The sequence below is a fragment of the Microtus oregoni genome, unplaced genomic scaffold, assembly GCF_018167655.1.
Source record: "Microtus oregoni isolate MIOR12 unplaced genomic scaffold, Mior012 000043F_ref0000047, whole genome shotgun sequence".
NCBI classification, from domain to species: Eukaryota; Metazoa; Chordata; class Mammalia; order Rodentia; family Cricetidae; genus Microtus; species Microtus oregoni.
Genome location: NW_024543210.1, coordinates 20,887,670 through 20,906,649, shown reverse-complemented (window position 1 = coordinate 20,906,649; position 18,980 = coordinate 20,887,670). Strand labels below are relative to the sequence as shown.

The following is an 18,980-nucleotide window of genomic DNA, read 5'->3' as shown; positions in this document are numbered from 1 at the left end:
TTCTATGATGATATGCAAGATACTCGTCAGTATTGCTCTCGGATAGGGTCATTTCAGGTTCCCAATCCTCAGCTACCCAAGGAACTAACTGGGAACCTCATGTTGGGCACTTGGGAGCCCCTCTAGGGTCAAATCTCTTGCTCACCCTAAAGTGGTTCCCTAAGAACTGATTTCTAAAAGGCTGCCAGCTTCATTCCTTGAAGAGACTGAGAGTTCGTCTGTTGGACCCAGACAGCTTGAGTATTTATTTTATTAACTTAACTATTACTATATCTCAACAATAATACTTAAAAGATAGAACAATTACTTTAAAAGATATCAAGCCTCGTAGCATTCATGAATGTGGCACCCTAATATTTATGTAGCTACTGAACATATGCATTATCTTAAGTCTACAGATTCTTCCCAGGAATCTTATAATAAAGGATCAATAAATGTGGTTTCCGTGTGAGCAAATAAGTGAAAGATGATCAGGAATGTTAAACAGGTGGGCTAGTGACACAGTTCAGCCATATGCGCTTGCCTAGGACATGACGATCCCAAGATCTATAGCCAGCAAATAAGATGTAGGGGATAGAAGAATCTACACAGACACAAACATCCACAGATCTTCCTATGGAATAATCCTTCCATACACTGAGAACATGTGTTGCTCTCATTGTTAATCAAAAGCTGATAGTCTGAGGGCTAGGCAGGAGTTTCAGGGCAGACATAATGCTGGGCAGAAGGGCAGAATCTGAGGAGCGACAGGTCAGACATGGAAGAAGCAACATGGGAACATAACAAAGACATTTGCACTTGAATGAGCGTCAGTAGCCAGAAGCAATCAGTGACACCAGACCTGGTGGTCCATTGAGCATTTGCTTTTAGCACCTATAAAGCCATGTTTAATAATGAAAGCACTCATTTGTGAAGTCACATGTGCCATCACATGACAAATGTGTAGTACGTATACTTTCTCAAATATTGCACTGAATTCTGACCACCCGTGTCCCTCCTTAGTGGCTTGAGAGACTTTCTACTGGATATAATACAACCCTAACCTTTCCTCAATCCCATGTTCATTTACTAGCAGTCTACCTGGAACCAAATGGTTTGTGCTAATGGCTGTATTTATCAGAGAAATGCTTATGAATGGATGGGTAAGTAATTTATGTAGACTAAAAAAAAAACTAAGATAATGACATCTACAATCTCCCCATTTATTTTTTCCCTTAATTTCTTTATTTCTAAATGTACTGAAGATTCAGAATATAATCTGAACTTTATACATAGAAAGGCTGAAATAATGAGACAGGGCTCATAACACTCTAAATACCACACTTACAAGTTTTCAGTTTCTACATATTACTGAATTATCATGACAACTTTCTTTGCTTCTTGTATTATATTAATGCAATAAGAAATATAGATGCATTAACTAACACCCATACAGCAACTTAATTTATCAAAGATCCATGTATAGATTACAGGTGATAAAGAAGTTACTTTCTACCAGATCAAGTGACTGCATTGATAAATGCGGAAAAATTATAACTAATACAACACAGCCTTGCACACTGCTGGTGAAAAATAAATTAACAGGTCTATTATTAAAAAAAACATTTTAAAGATTGCTCCAAAGATTAAAAACAGAACTAACTCATGATCTTGCAATTCCTATAGGAAGAATATGACCATAAAAAATAAGTATGTTAAAGCAGCATCTGCACTCCAGTGCTCACTGCGGTACTCTTCACTACAGGAAAAGTGTCTCCAAATAATGCATAAATAAAGAAATTATGATAGACACACATCCCTAGACCACTATTTATCCTTACAGGAGAATGAAGTCCTGCTATTTGTGACTACATGGACAGAACTCGAGTTCACTATACTAAGCAGAAAAGCACAGGCATAAAAAGACAAGGATCACATGACCTCACTTGCATGTAAAAGTTAATTTCACGAAGTTGAACAGAAAAAGGTGGTTACAGAGACAATGGAAAGGAAATAATGGTCAACATTTTGGATGGTTAAATTATATAGGGACAGAACGCTATGCTATGCTCTGCTAAATACCAGCATGAATTTAGTTAACACTCATGTATTATATATTCCTAGAAGATAAAGTATTTTTAATCTTTTCATCGTAAATAGTTAATAGGACAACACAGCCTTGTAATATGTAGGTGTAGATAGGTACATGTTAAGCAACAACTGAAAAGAACCCTCAGCACTAGTATGTTGTCAAGAGAGCTTGAGTAACACACAGGTGCTATGCTAAGCACACTTAATCCTTCCACCTACAGAAGACTGAATTGTCATTATTCATGCTTTATTCATGAAAGGAAATGGAGGGTTAGAGTTGTTGATGCTGTTCCCACAGGACAGAGGACAACTGAGTTGATGTTCTTACCCACTCCTTAGAGCTGCCCTCTACCCTTGGCATATTCACCTTCTACGCCAATTTTCTAAATTATTGACTTCACCTTGAAAGTCTGTTCTGACCTCAAACTATAATACATGCTTCTGTCTGGTGACTGAATCATACCTTTCTACAGTCAATTCAGCATATGAGCCAGAGCACTAGACGCTGAGCAAGATTCAGAGAGGTTCACTTGCTATATCGAAAATTACTTCCCTGCAACTGAGTTTGCTCATTTATTGAACAGAAATACGAGGTTGAAAAATGGTTCTATGGGTTCCCCTTCTTACTTAGCTTCTTTAGATTCACCTATTGTAGACTCCGTGACCCTTATTTATGGCTAGAAACCAATTATGAGTGAGTACATCCCATGTTCATCTTTTTGGGTCTGGGATACCTCACTCAGGATAGTGTTTTCTATTTCCATCCATTTGCATGCAAAATTCGAGAAGTCATTGTTTTTTACCGCTGAGTAGTACTCTAATGTGTAGATATTCCACACTTTCTTCATCCATTCTTCCATTGAAGGGCATCTAGGTTGTTTCCAGGTTCTGGCTATTACAAATAATACTGCTATGAACATAGTTGAACAAATGCTTTTGTCATATGATAGGGCATTTCTTGGGTATATTCCCAAGAGTGGTATTGCTGGGTCCAGGGGTAGGTTGATCCCGAATTTCCTAAGAAACCGAAACACTGACTTCCATAGTGGTTGCACAAGATTGCATTCCCACCAGCAATGGATCCTCTTGGGATCGTGGGGTGGGGTGGGTTGGGGGTAAGGGGAGATGGGGAGAGAAAAGTTAGAAGGGAAGGAGGTCGGGCCTTGGGAAAGCAGGAGGATTGGGATAAAGGAAGGTTGGACAGGGGAGCACGGAACCACAATTCTTAGTTAAGGGAACCACTTTAGGGTTGGCAAGAGACTTGACCCTAGAGGGGCTCCCAGGTGCCCAAGCTGAGGTCCCCAGTTAGTTCCTTGGGCAGTTGAGAATAGGGAACCTGAAATGACCCTATCCTTGAGCAATACTGACGAATATCTTGCATATCATCATAGAACCTTCAGCTGGTGATAGATGGAGATAGAGACAGAGACCCACACTGGAGCACTGGACTGAGCTCCCAAAGTCCCAATGAGGAGCAGAAGGAGGGAGAACATGAGCAAAGAAGTCGGGACCACGAGGGGTGCACCCACCCACTGAGACAGTGGAGCTGATCTATTGAGAGCTCACCAAGACCAGCTGGACTGTGACTGAAAAAGCATGGGATAAAACTGGACTCTCTGAACATGGTGAACTATGAGGGCTGATGAGACGCAAAGGACAATGGCACGGGGGTTTGATCCTACGTAATGTGATGGCTTTGTGGGAGCCCAGCCAGTTTGGATGTTCACCTTCCTAGATATGGACGGAGGTGGGAGGTCCTAGGTCTTACCACAGGGCAGAAAACCCTGACTGCTCTTTGGACTGGAGAGGGAGGGGAAAAGGAGTGGGGGGAGGGGGAGAAGGGTGGGAGGAGGGGGCGAAGGGGGGGAGGAGGGGGAGGGAAATGGGAGGCTGGGAGGAGGTGGAAACTTGTTTTTTTTTCTCCTTTTCTCAATAAAAAAAAATAAAATAAAAAATTTGAAAAGTTGAAAAAAAAAGAAAAAGAAAAATGGTTCTAGTTAGATTTATAAAAATAAGTGAATAAGTGCATAAAGTCAGACTATAAAAAAAGTTCCACTACTAGAAAAAGCAATAGAATCTCAGAACATCTCGTTTTCTTATTTTCCAACTATGGTACAGCATCATTTTTATGCATTCAAAGCTCAAGTGCCTAGTGGCTGGTTGTGCTATTGGATCATTGCTGGTTCACTTCTAGATCTAAGAGCCATCACCAATATACCTGATGTAGATTTTAAAGGTATAGAGCCCCTCACAAATGAAGCATGGAGTTACCAAACATTTCATATATAGATGTTACATAAATACAAGAATACTGTGATAGATGGCAGTGTACCTTATAAGTAAGGGCAATTCTTTTCTTTAAAATAGATCTTTTCTACTCAGTCGGACTTCAACTACATGTATTAAATAATAAGTATTTTCCCCAGAATACTTTATGTTCTAAAATTCCCAAATTTCACTAATGTTGCATCTCTATGTCAATTAATGTAATTTGAAAAATGACCAACAAAATATAAATGCAAACCGGCATTAGCAAGGGTGTGTAAAATTGGTTAATGGACCAAAGCACAGCATTTCCATCATTATACAGAATATTGAGAAATAATATCATCTCTTTTCATCAAATTTATCATCAGAGAAAAAAACTATCTGGATAGACAAATAAATGTAGTTTTTTAAAACTGCTATAGAACTACTTGATTTACAGAGCAACTTGATATCTACAGAAGGTGTAGGAAATATAGCAGTGGCATTTCAAATAACCCCAACATCAGAGGACTTTTGCTCGTATACTGAATAACTAGCTGATGCAAAACATATAATACACATTTATGTAGGTTTATATGTAATCCATCCATGGGCAATGAAATATGCAAGAATACTAGTTTAATTAACATACATGTTCCTTCCTCAGAGAGATCTACTCAGTATAGAAAATATTAAACATACTTGTGAACCTTGAATTTTAAAGTCTAAAATAAAATTTCTGAGTAATGTAATTGCAATAAATAAAACATAATATTTTGGAAAGTATTTGTTGAACTTGATATCATAACCTAGATGTATGATGTTTTTGTAAGTTCAATACAGTAATTTTAAAAAGAGAGACAGACAGACAGACAGAAAGAGACACAGAGAGAGAGAACCAATTTGGCTGGCCTAGTTAACCAGCTTACCCTAAGTCCCTGTGTCCCGACCTGGGATGACAGGCCTGATTATTATGTGGGTGCTGGGTATCTGAATCTCAGTAACCATGCATTTGTAACAAGCACTTTACTATCTCCAGCCTCTGAGATGATATCCATATATTTTTAATAAACACCCATATATACAAATACATATTACAACACAATCTTTGAACCAATTGTGCCCATAGTCTTTGCAAGACTCCAGAGGTCATGTATAATCACTACCCTTTCAACTCAAAAGTGAAAAGTTGAATATTTGATTTTAATTTTGATGATGTGCAGTTACAAGGAAATGCAGCACTGCATAAAAAATAAAAATGGAAAAAAGCACAAGTTATGTAAATGTATTTCATTACTGAAAATGCACCTACTCACCTATTTCTCAATATGGAATTATTAGATAGAAATAATATTTTTCAAAAAAAACTGAAAGAGACAAATATAACATTAAACACAATCTGAGCTAAAAATAAACATAAATCCCATGAAACCAAAAGAAATCCATCCACACATTACTACTGAGCATTTGAAGAGTGATAGGTACCGCTGAGGACAAGCTTGTGTAGGTACACCGGTCTGGCTGCATCCATACTATGGCTGCATGTCTATACTATACCATCCTTCATTCCAGTCTTGGCTGGCAGACAGCGGCCCCGAGGCTTTCTGAAAGCAAACATCACTAAGGAATGGCAAGAGTTCAGATCAAACGTGACCATTTGAAGGACTTGAAAATAACCGGACTGATAAATTCTAAGATAAAAAATGGCATTAGAGAGTTCAACAAGGTAAGTAAACAGGGCGCAAGCTAAGAAACACCCATAAGCGGGATGTAGGGATGCTCCACCTGCAGGACAGGTTGCAAGGCAGAGAGAGCAATGAAATAATACTGGATGGATGATCAAGTAACTGTAACACCCTGCACTTAACAACTACATGCAACCCATCTAGGAAATAAGGACTCTTTATCTTCATTTTGCAGATAAACACAGACCAGCGATGTTTAGTGTTCAGAAAGATTTTTTTAAGAAGTATACAAGTGCCAGCTTAAAGACTCAGACAATAAAACAGTTGTCACACAAGGAATAGAGGAAAAACTGCCAAAACGGGTGAGTACCAGTCTAAAACTAAGGACTGTGTAGCTGGCCATATGCTTTGAGACCATGAGGCTCTTTCCTATAGTAAATGTAGGATTTTGCACTCTCGATTCCCCTCCCTTCACTGGTATGATTGCTGTGCTGCTCACTAACGCCATGGAATGATACCAAGAACAAAGCAGGTGGACTTTAACAAGATATCAATGGAAAATCATTTACTACGGCAGCAAGTATCTGAATCACAGGGTGGGTAAGAGTATACATTCCTATAGCTGTCTCGCTCTATCAGCATGGAACACACATGAGGGGGAGGGGTGCTCATGCACACATGCACAAAGTGAATTTGAGGTCACAGAGTCATATTCTGCCTCAGTGGAATTTCTGGCTGTCTTTTACAAATATCTGGGTTAAAGTCTTTTAACTTCCCTAGGTTACACAAGTGCATCACAGGGTGTACTGCTCCTCACAGGTGAAAATCAGCTTGGCATGTGGCTTAACACTGCAGTCCACCCATACCTTAAAACAAATAAGGTACATTTCTTGATAATACCAACAGCCAGAACAGCTATACGACACCCCAGGCTGAGGAAAAAGAAGATGCAATTACTGGGTGATGACCAAGAGATGTGGAAGTTAATTAACTTGGAAAAAAAGTCATAAGGCAGAAATTGAAAGGAAAAAGGGGGACTTTAGCTTTAATGGCCTAAGTTGGCTTCAGCACACACTAGTTTAATGCCAGGCTCTAGAGTATTTGATAGGCTTATAGTCGCATACCTGCAAACATGAATATATTTTTAACCTTAGTCACAACAACTATAGAAAAAGTTTCAAACTCCATAAAATGAAAACAGAGACGATTCCCAGGTTAAGCATGAAGAAAATGTGGTTGACCACAGGAATCAGAATGAGGGTCTGAACGATCACTCTTTACTCCTTAACCTCATAGAGACAGGCAGTAGAGAGATCCGATGATTAAACTTTCTATAATCAAGTGAGAGAATAGAAATCAAGAAGACTAATAAAAGGCATCTTTGTCTACTCACCTCAGACAATAAGCCCTAACTCATAAAGAGTCAGGTATGAAACAAAGCAAAAAAAAAAAAAACCAGAAAAACAAAATCAGAATATGCCTATACCGGTGCAAGCAGGCAGAAAGCAAGGCACAGACAGAAGTGTAGACACTCGCTGCAACGGCTTACATGGTGGAATTAGAAGAACAAAAAAAGAGAGAGGGAATGACTACCCAAATCACAAGAGCAAACCTCTGAGGCAGGAAAACTGGGAAGTCTTTTACAAATAGCAGCTGTCAGGACATATTTCAACATCAGGAGAAAATGAGCCCCCTTCGAGTGAACTTTATGGCTCCATCAAGCTTGCTGATATCCAGCAGCCAGGAAAAGGGGCCCCTAAGGAAAAACCCAACTGATCCTAGGACAAGGAGACTGGCTGCTTGCAGGCTCAGGCAGCAAAGGTAAGAGGACCTTTGGTAAGCTCAGCCTCTAGGACCAGCTGGAGTCGTCCTGTCTGTGGCTCTAATTCAGACTCGCAGACTCATTGGTGCTAAGGACAGTATCTGTGGGTCTCGAGATTTATGTCTTCTAAGAATCAGAGAAAGACTTAATTCTAGGAAAATATGTGGCCTCTCGATCAAACCTGCCATTCTCTGAGAAGTGCACAGAGAGTCCCAAGCATACAGTAAACAGGAGTCCAGCATAGCGAAACCCTCCAGGACACTACCCCCACATTAACTGACACTGTAAAGGCTTGCTGAGTACCTTGCATATATAATGGCAATATTTTAAGATGTTGGTACTAAAACTGAGGAAAGCCTAACATATTCGAGTCGAGAGCACACAGACAGACTGCTTAGGAAGGCACCTAAATAAATATATAAGCCCAACAAACATGAGTCCCAGCAGGAAACAAATGCAAGCTAAGAGACAGTACTGACGAAGAACAAAACGCCTAGACTACAAAATAGCACAGCTACTATATGATAAGGTAGAATTTAAATGCAGGCAGGCAACAGGGAACTAAGGCTTGCAAATTTAGCTATAACGCATTGTCTCTCCAAAGGAAGAAAATGGATTAGAATGTCTTGCCAATGTTAATAAATTGTGAAAGACAATGAGGCAGAATTGGGGTCTGGGGAGATTAGGCAGTCAATGGAGCACTTACCATGAACACATGAGGGCCTGAGTTCAAATCTTAGAACTCAAATAAGAAAAAACAAGCATGGAATGGAGGCAAATGCTTACAAGTCTGGTGCTGGGGAAGCAGAAACTAGCAGATACCTGGGATACACAAGCTAATCAGACTAACCTAAATCAGTAAGTAAGCCACAAACCAATAAGAGAATCCTTATGCAAAACGACGGCTGGTGAGACACAAAGGTGCTTTCCCTGAAGTCTAACTGAGAACAATCATGGGTTCATACAGTGGACATGTACAGACTCACCAATGTACATAGACATAAACACAGAGAAATAAAGATGCATACAAAGAAGCACATGTACAGAAACACACACACAGAGAGAGAGAGAGAGAGAGAGAGAGAGAGAGAGAGAGAGAGAGAGAGAGAGAGAATTGAAATTCACAGTCCTTCCAATAAAGGTCAAATATAAGTGATAAATAATTTTTGGGGAACCAGAAAGTCCTGAGTCTGAGGGAGCTCATTCACATGCAACACAGAAATAAAGAACTTGTCAAAACCAGCATTGAAGACAAAGTGTGCCACAAGCAGGAGAAACTGAGAGGTTCCAATAATCTCTTCAGGAGTTACAGAGGAAGAAAATAAAGAAACCATCAGACTCATTATGGAATAAAATAACACTTAGGAATCTTAGGCTATGATTTCTCAGATAATAAGTTTGTCTGAAATGTGAGAGTTTAGCAAAGAAAAAAACACTAAACAGATCAAAGTAAAACCATAAAATATTACTATTCAGGCTATAACATTAAAGGCTCATAATGACAGAGGAAAAACAGAAGAAGAAAGTGACAACTAGTCTGTGGGAAGTTTCTCCTTTTTGACCTGATTTCCAAGACACATTTGCAATGTTTAACATTTTAAAGTGCAACTTCACGTACAAGGGAGACAGCCAGTATCACACTGTGCCTTCTCACCAGAGGACATCCTTCTGTCCTCCACTGACACAGGCCACAAGATTAGTTTTGGCCAATGGCATGAGAAGGGGAAACAAGCACTGAATTGAACATGTTCAGCCTGAGGCTCTTCCAGGCATTATTTGATGGTGTGTGGGTAGTCAACAGTTGATGTGGCTAGAAAGACATCCTCCCTGTCAGAAGCCTGCTCTTCACAAACCAAATATAGATATTTCTAGACAAATACACACAGGACGAATTTACTACTCACACTTACCACGAGGAAATAAAAAGAATTCTTGAAGGAATTAACTATATAGTAAAGAGAAGAGGTATCAGGGAAAGTGAAGGTTATATTAAATGAACATAGTTTAAAATTAAAAAAAAAACTGGCCTTCCTATATTCTAAAACTTCCCACAAAATCAGTTTATGATCCTTTCTTGAAATATAAAACAAGAAATAAATCAAAACATTTGAAAATATCAGAGAAAAAGATGGGAAAATACACAAACTGCCATCAGTCCTACTCAGATCACAGAAGATAAGAAGCAGAGAGTATCAGGGGTTTGCAAAGGGAGCACAGAAATAAGCCCACACCTTGACTGGAGTCCACTCAGTGCAAATGTAGTTAACTTACCACCTAAAACAGGGGTTCTCAAACTGTTGGTCGTGACCCCTTTGGGGTTGAATGACACTTTCACAGGGTTCACTAAGACCATCAGAAAACACAGATCTTTACACTATGACTTACAATAGTGGAAAAATTACAGTTATGAGGTAGCAACTAAAATAATGTTATGATTGGAGGTCATCACATCACAACATGAGGAACTGTATTAAAGGGTTGCAACACTGAGAAGGCTGAAGACTGTGGCTCTAAAAGGTGCTATTTAGTAACAAGGAGAACACTGTCTGCTCTTTATAAAACATAACCTAATGTTCCATAGAAATGAAATAGATGAGAAAGAAATAAAGCACACGACTACAAGATACACAAAAGCATTCGGCATTATAAATATCAAAGAAAATTACACTAGTTTAGCAGGAGTTGAATTTGAGAAACTTGAATATAAGCCACAAAGACTTGATAATAATGAATTTTTATATACTAAACAATAAGAGGTCAAGAAATTGGAAAAATGTGGAGAGTAATGAAATGATACACACACAATCTTATTACAAAATTTTCCCTTAGCACTATCAGAAACATATGCCTTGATCAGTCAAAAAGGTACAGCCAGCTTTACATCAAAGAAATGCAGGCGGCACCCACAACCTTGTTTCAAATCTTACCCTCTGAAAGGACTATAACCTAGATCGAGCAATGTCTTTGATCCAGTAAAACTCATGAGTTCCTTTTATTTAGGACATTTTGTAAGAACTAAGATAATGAAGTGAATTCCATTTAGTTGTTGGTTTTGGTCCAACTTCACTGTAAATTGACTCTAGACATTAAGTCTTTGATAGTTATCACATGGAAAACAAGCAAATGCAGAAAAAGATAAACATGAGTTGATTTTTTGGAATTCCCGCCAAATTTTATTACAACAGAGCTAATAGACAGAACTGGGGAGGTGGCTCGGAGAATAAGAGCAAGTGCTGCACCTACAGAGGCCCCCAAGTTCATTTTCCAGTACCAATATCAGGCAGATCCCAACTGCCTACAACTCAGCACAAGGGGAATCCAATGCCTACAGTCTCAGGCACCTACACACCAGTGTGCATGTGTAGGATAGCATGCGCACACACATACACATATACACACAGAGAGAGGGAAGGAGGGAGAAAGAGAGAGAAAGAGGAAGAGAGAGAAAGAGAGCTAATTTAAAATACAAAAAAAACTTTTTAAATTTATTGTAAAATTAAAATGTTCATGTTTAAGGAATGTAATCTGGTGTTTCAGCCCTAAATATATACAGTGTTATAAATTCTGCTATTAACATTGATCACCCCACATAGTGGAGGTATGACTGTTGAGAAACATGAGCTCTCTTGGCAATTCATGTATGTATGTACTAATGCAGCCTTAACTGCAGACCCCACGGAATAGTCAGATCTCTAGAACTGATTCATTCTACAAAACTGAAACTTTCTATTCCTTGAAAACTATCTCACTGTTTTATATCCTTGCTACCCTGCTTATGCTTAGCGACATCTGTGACTGACTGAGATGGTTAAATCTTTGTCTTTCTGAGTCTGTAAGACTTCACTTAGCATTAGGTTCTCCAACTTCATGTCTGTTGGCACAAATGGCTGAAAAATTTTAGGTTAAATAATACTCCATTGCACATGCATGCTGTCAGAATTATAACAGTTATATCAAATCTACTCCCTCCTCAAAGGCAAAGAAGCCATGGGGGTGAAAAGAGCAAAGGTCTTAAACATCACTGTCTGAGAGTAACTCTAAAAGCTTGCACAGAGCCATCAGGACACCTACCCACCACCTGTGTGTTCCTGGGCTGACACCACTCCTACTGAGGCTGAGGATTATGATTTTGTAGTATGCTCTGGAATCACACACAGTTTCACCTTTACAAAGCTTCTATTGCCTGAACTTTGAAAACACTCACAGATAGCTGTAACACATGATTTCAACTGTTCTGGTGTCCCCTGGAGATCCGTCTCACCCTCTCAAACCCACCCCCAACTTCTCTATCTACTCATCTGTCACTGGGCTTGGAGATTATTTCCATACACTGACTGGAACTCTTTTTTCCTCTTTGCTGGAGATGAAACCCAGGGGCTGTGTATAACAGAAGAACATTCTACCACTGAGCTAATATCTAGCCCTTGAGTTCTCCATTATGCAGTCTACAAATGGTAAGTATTTATGTCAGAACCCTATTGTTTTGATTATAATAATTTTATAACCTAGTTTGAAACTTGGAAATGTAAATTCCCCCATCTTTATTCTTTCCAATGTTCATAGGTTGGAAGAAAGGATATGGTTAAAATATCCACACTATTCAAATCCATCTATAGATTCCATAAAATCACCATCAAAATTATAATGGCATATGTCACAGAAATTGAAATGGAAAAAAAGTGCATGAAACTACAAAGGACCTTAACTAGATCAATCAATCATGAGAAGAGCAAAGCCTGAAGCCTCACTGTACCTTAAATACAGAAGCAAATTAAGATGAGAAATTATTAATTATAAGGCCCTGGGCTATGAAATTTATCTTCAAAATGGCAAGTGAGAGTTTTAAAGTAGGTAGAGGAGCTGGAGAAACAGCTGAGCCAGGAAGATACTTGTTCAAGCATGAGTTCTTGGCTTTAAACCCAAGAACCCAGTAAAACAGCTGAGCATAGTGGCACATGTTTAGTAATCCCAAAACTGGAAAAATGGAGGCAGCCTGACTACAGTCTGAACACAGACTTTCAATCTCTGTTGAAAGTTGAGAAATGTGAAAATATTTGATAAGCAAAATTTTGAAAATAATTGGGTGAAAATGAAAGTACGCCCTTAAGATCAGTGCTACTGTTCCTTGAGGAAATTCAGAAGAGCAGAACCCACGTCCTGTTCGCCATCCTTCAGCGCTTCCTTGCGTCAATGAGATTTTGCTTCTTTAGGAAAAATTGTTAGCTGGGCATTGGTGGCGCATGCCTTTAATCCTAGCACTTGAAAGGCAGAGGCAGGCGGATCTCTGTGAGTTTGAGGCCAGCCTGGTCTACAGAGTGAGTGAGCTCCAGGACAGTCAGGGCTGTTACACAGTAAAACCCTCTCTCAAAAAGCTGAAAAGAAAAAAAAGGAAAAAAAAAAAGAAAAGAAATTTTAAAAAAATTCTCTCAAAGCTTCTGGGAAACATGGGAACATAACGCTGCTTCCTCTCTCTCCAGGTTCTTCCTGCACTGGTTGCTTCTCGCAACTGAAATGTCTACTATAAAAGGAATCTAAAGAAAGTGGGAGGAGAGGACTACAACACGTGATCATTTAGGTCATTTGAAGGCTAAGGAAAGACCAGGGGACTGCCCATCCATTTAACGTACAACTGAGAGCGGGCGCCCCATTGAATTACACAGATGAGTCGCTCCTCATTGCACAGCCACTGTAGACATTTACATGCCAAACTTCTGTTCAATTTTATAAAGACCTAGAACTACTCTGAAAACCACTATAAACCTTAAATTATTTAAAAAAATGTTTCTTTATGGGTGATTCTACATTGCTTAATCTTTAAATCACCTTGATTCAATAATAGTTACCTTGAGCTGTAAGAGGATTTAGCTACTTTTTCTCTTCTTACTTTTAAGTAAGCCAACGAATCTTTACTTAAACCACGGGGTCTTTAGGGAATGCCTACCATCATCTGGTTGCTCTGTAGGATATGGTAGATAATCACATCAAACACAGGTCCACAGAGAACACAGACAATGACTTCCAGCATTTCATCATGATATTACCAAGTGAAACACTGAAAACTTAGAAGGCTAAACGTTTCCTGCAGGGAAACAAAAATGAGAATCTAAAAAATGCAGTATATTAAAATGTTTACAATTTTATAATTTAAATATAGAGACTGAGGCTTACTGATCATTTCTCCATGGTTAAGTGGCTTTGAATTATGTTTGTCAGCGTGTTTGCTGGCTGTGACTGAGCCTCACACTCCATAGGCTGGGTGGATTACAGGTGTGTAAGAAAGTTGTCAGGGCTAACAGAAGATCAGCAAATGTCTAGGCTTCTGAAACCTTTGTCCTTTACATATGGCTCACCATTATTGAAAATATCATAAGCTGGACAGCTGGAGAAGAGCATTAAACCTAAGATCAATTCAGTCATTCCTAAATTTTCAATCATGAGCCAGAGCCATTGTCTTGAAGGCTTAAACAGAACTCACAGACTTTCCTGTTATTCATGGGTAAATCAAAGTTGAAACTCCTCTATGTGCCAAAGACACGCTATGAAGAATAAACAGATTCAACCATGCAACCCACTTTAAAAGACCAGAAAGGGTCCCGCTCTTTGAACAATTGTAAAAGAAACTCACTGCTTTTTCTGGCAGCTGGGGAAAGAGGATGTTTTGTTTTAAAGAGCCACAGAGAAAGACTTGACTTATTATAGGAGATGTTGCTTTATGGTTTAGTGTTCACAAATCACTGACCTCCGTATTGTAATGTCTATATATAGTCATCTGTTTTCTACTTCTCACTTTGGGAGGGAGGAAAGAGTAGAGAGGACAGGTGAGAGAAAATTTTATATCTTCAAAATTATCCTCACATATCAAAACTGACAGGCCTCTGAAATTTAAAGCACCTTTCACAATTCCAATTTGGTAAAAGGAAAAACAAATTTACAACTAAGAGGTGACACATAAATTTTAACCTTGAAATTCAGCACCTAATTATAAATTATAGTTATATCTTAATTTTGAAAATCAAAAAGGACATCTAATATCCCTATCAGATGCAATGTAAATGCATTTATGCAATTTGATTACATTCAAACTCAAGCTAGGAAGAACAAGTTCATTATCTTCACAAGATGGATATAGATTTCATCTTTTTCTCTAAACTATGAATTATCATTAACATCTGGAATACTTAATAAACAAAAGGAAGTAAACTTAACTAATAACACAGTTTATTTTAAAAAATAGAATTGCTAAGACTACAGTTAGTACATTAAACACTCATTACAGGCAAGTAGAAAGATAAAACAAAAACAAACAAAATCAGCACAGTTGAGTATTTTCAGGTAACATATTAAGAACAAAGATATGTGTGAGAACAAGAGGTAAAAAAAAATCACTTTTGGAATGAGATTCTGATGTTTGTAAAATTCATCATGACCTATAGCTTGTTGCTGTCAGCTGCAAACAGCACCAATTAGGGATGTCCAAAGATACACGCTTAGGAATTACATGCCTTTCATACACTTTGGAATTACAGACTCCTATAGCAAAGAAAGCTACGACAAATGAATTTGGTTTTCCTGATTTAGTAAAAGGCTATTGGAGATCAACCCTCTGACTTCAATGAGGACAGTTGCTCCACAAAACAAGTTAGAAGGAGGTTCAAGGAGAATGACTCCATAGCTGAAACTGACCTCAGTTAGGCTAGATTCGCACAGGTGGCCTGAGAGCCTTATGTTAATTAAAATGAAGTAGAAGCGCATGTTTTCAGTAGATCAAACTTTCTATCACTTATTCTTGGATGCCATCATTGGGGACAACATGTAATCCTGCTGTGAAATAAAATCCACTCAAAATGCTGCAATCAGATAAAAGATCATCTATCAAATATACCTTCCATCATTCAATATAAAATATACTTATGAGTATATAAATTGAAAATATAATAATGAACTTAATGAATTGTCCCTAGAAATAATATTCTACTCATGTTGGAAGTGAACATCTGATTTCTAGATCCTACCCAATAAAACATCGTTTTCACTTTTTTTTATTTTTTTTTTTTAGCTGTTGAAAAAAAAATTACCAGATGAAGATTCTATGATGATATGCAAGATATTCGTCAGTATTGCTCTAGGATAGGGTCATTTCAGGTTCCCAATCCTCAGCTGCCCAAGGAACTAACTGGGAACCTCATCTTGGGCACTAGGGAACCCCTCTAGGGTCAAGTCGCTTGCCCACCCTAAAGTGGCTCCCTTAACTAAGAATTGTGGTTCCGTGCTCCCCTATCCACCTTTCCTTTATCCCAATTCTCCCGTTTCCCAGGTCCCCCCTTCTTCCCTTCTACCTTTTCTCTCCCCATCTCCCCTTACCCCCATCCCACCCCCCCCCAAGATCCCATTTAGAGATCGAGACAGTGACCCACACAGGAGCACTGGACTGAGCTCCCAAGGTCCCAAGGAGGAGCAGAAGGAGGGAGAACATGAGCAAAGAATTCGGGACCACGAGGCGTGCATCCACCCACTGAGACAGAGGAGCTGATCTACGGGGAGCTCACCAGGGCCAGCTGGACTGTGACCGAAAAAGCATGGGATAAAACCGGACTCTCTGAACATGGCGAACAATGAGGGCTGATGAGACACCAAGGACAATGGCAGGGGGTTTTGATCCTACTTAATGTGCTGGCTTTGTTGGAGCCTAGCCAGTTTGGATGTTCACCTTCCTAGATATGGACGGAGGGGGGAGGACCTAGGTCTTACCACAGGGCAGGGAACCCGGACTGCTCTGTGGACTGGAGAGGGAGGGGGAGAGGAGTGGGGGGAGGGAGAGAAGGGTGGGAGGAGGGGGAGAAGGGTGGGAGGAGGGGAAGGGAAATGGGAGGCTGGGAGGAGGTGGAAACTTGTTTTTTGTTTATGTTTTTTTTTCTTCTTTTCGCAATAAAAAAAAATTAAATAAAAAAAAATTACCGCCTCCTCCCCGTTTCCCATTTCCCTTCCCCTTTTCCCACACATCGCCCCCCCCGCTACTCCCCTCCCCCTCTCCCCCTCCCCCTACTCCATTCCCCCTCCCTCTCCAGAATGAAGAGCAATCCAGATTCCCTGCCCTGTGGGAAGTCCAAGGTCCTCCCACTTTCATCCAGGTCCAGGAAGGTGAGCATCCAAATAGGCTAGGCTCCCACAAAGCCAGTTCATGTATTAGGATTGAAACTGAGTAGAGGGAACCTGAAATGACCATATCCTATAGTCATACTGATGAATATCTTGCATATCACCATAGAACCTTCATCTGGCGATGGATCGAGATAGAAACAGAGACCCAAATTGGAGCACCGGACTGAGCTCTTAAGATCCAAATGAGGGGAAGTCTAGGCAGTTTGGATGCTCACCTTACTAGACCTGGATGGAGGTGGGTGGTCCTTGGACTTCCCACACGTCAGAGAACCCTGATTGCTCTTCGAGCTGATGAGGGAGGGGGACTTGATCGGGAGAGGGGGAGAGAAATGGGACGTGGTGGCAGGGAGGAGGCAGAACTCTTTAATAAATAAATTAATTAATTTAAAAAATAATAAAAAAATCCAAATGAGGAGCAGAAGGAGGGAGAACAAGAGCAAGGAAGTCAGGACCACGAGGGGTGCACCCACCCACTGTGACAGTGGAACTGATCTATTGGGAGCTCACCAAGGCCAGCGGGACCAAGACTGAATAAGCATGGGATGAAACCGGACTTTCTGAACATGGCGGGCAATGAAGGCTGATGAGAAGCCAAGGACAAAACATCGTTTTTAAAAACTTCAAGATACATTAAAATTTTCCAGGAAAATGCTATAGTGCAAAAAGTGAAAACATGCTTTTGTCTCTCAATAAGAGCAATACTGACGAATATCTTGCATATCATCATAGAACCTTCATCTGGTGATGGATAGAGAGATAGAGACAGAGACCCACACAGGAGCACTGGACTGAGCTCCCAAGGTCCCAAGGAGGAGCAGAAGGAGGGAGAACATGAGCAAAGAAGTCAGGACCACGAGGCGTGCACCCACCCACTGAGACAGTGGAGCTGATCTACTGGGAGCTCACCAAGGCCAGCTGGACTGTGACCGAAAAAGCATGGGATAAAACCGGACTCTGAACATGGCGAACAATGAGGGCTGATGAGACGCCAAGGACAATGGCACGGGGTTTTGATCCTACTTAATGTGCTGGCTTTGTGGGAGCCTAGCCAGTTTGGATGTTCACCTTCCTAGATATGGACGGAGGGGGGAGGACCTAGGTCTTACCACAGGGCAGGGAACCCGGACTGCTCTGTGGACTGGAGAGGGAGGGGGAGAGGAGTGGGGGGAGGGGGAGAAGGGTGGGAGGAGGGGGAGAAGGGTGGGAGGAGGGGGAGGGAATGGGAGGCTGGGAGGAGGTGGAAACTTGTTTTTTTGTTTATGTTTTTTTTTCTTCTTTTCTCAATAAAAAAAAATCGAAAAAAAAAACAACAAAAAAAAAAAAAAACAAAAAACTGTGAAACTTTACCTCCTTTTTTATAGGTTACTCTATTCTGGCTTGACGTTTAATGCACCAAGGCACCACCCAAACTTCCAGGTTTAGATTTCTCACCTCTTTCTATCTCAGTTTAAAGACATTAGACATTATTAACATACATCAGCTACATGCATCATCTACCAAGATGGACTTTAAAAAAATTCTAAACAAACACAGGATTTGGTGATTTCTTCTACTCTTTAATGTCTACAGGTCTAGTCCAGAATTCATCCTGTAGAAAGAGCCTTGTCAATAAGTATAGAGAATGGATCTATCCAGTTAGTCATATGCATAGTCCATATCTGTTAGGAACTGCCCATATTCCAGAACCACGTACTTCCCCAGCCCACCAGCAGCCACGTCATCACAGGGCCTCACGAAGAGTGGCATACTTTTATAAAACCCGTAACATCGTGTCCCCCTTCAGTCCCCACTCAGAGGCAGCCTTTTGCCACCACCCACCCCAATATAAGTCTTGTGTGAGGTCTGTTGCATGGTATGATCTCTGTATTATTCCTTGGCCTCCAAACACCCCAGAAAACCCTAGCAATACCCACATAGCAAACAAAAATGAATCCACATTCTTTAATCTTCGTTATTAAATTATAACATCTTTAGGAAGAAGCCCTTGGCAATAATCC

General features: G+C 40.0%; 1 protein-coding gene across 3 annotated transcripts in view; it reads right to left on the bottom strand.

The window, feature by feature from the left end:
- LOC121434350 (centrosomal protein of 128 kDa-like) overlaps positions 1-18,980 on the bottom strand; it is a 359,842-nt gene that overhangs the window by 139,171 nt on the left and 201,691 nt on the right. The gene's annotated exons all lie outside the window — the stretch shown is intronic.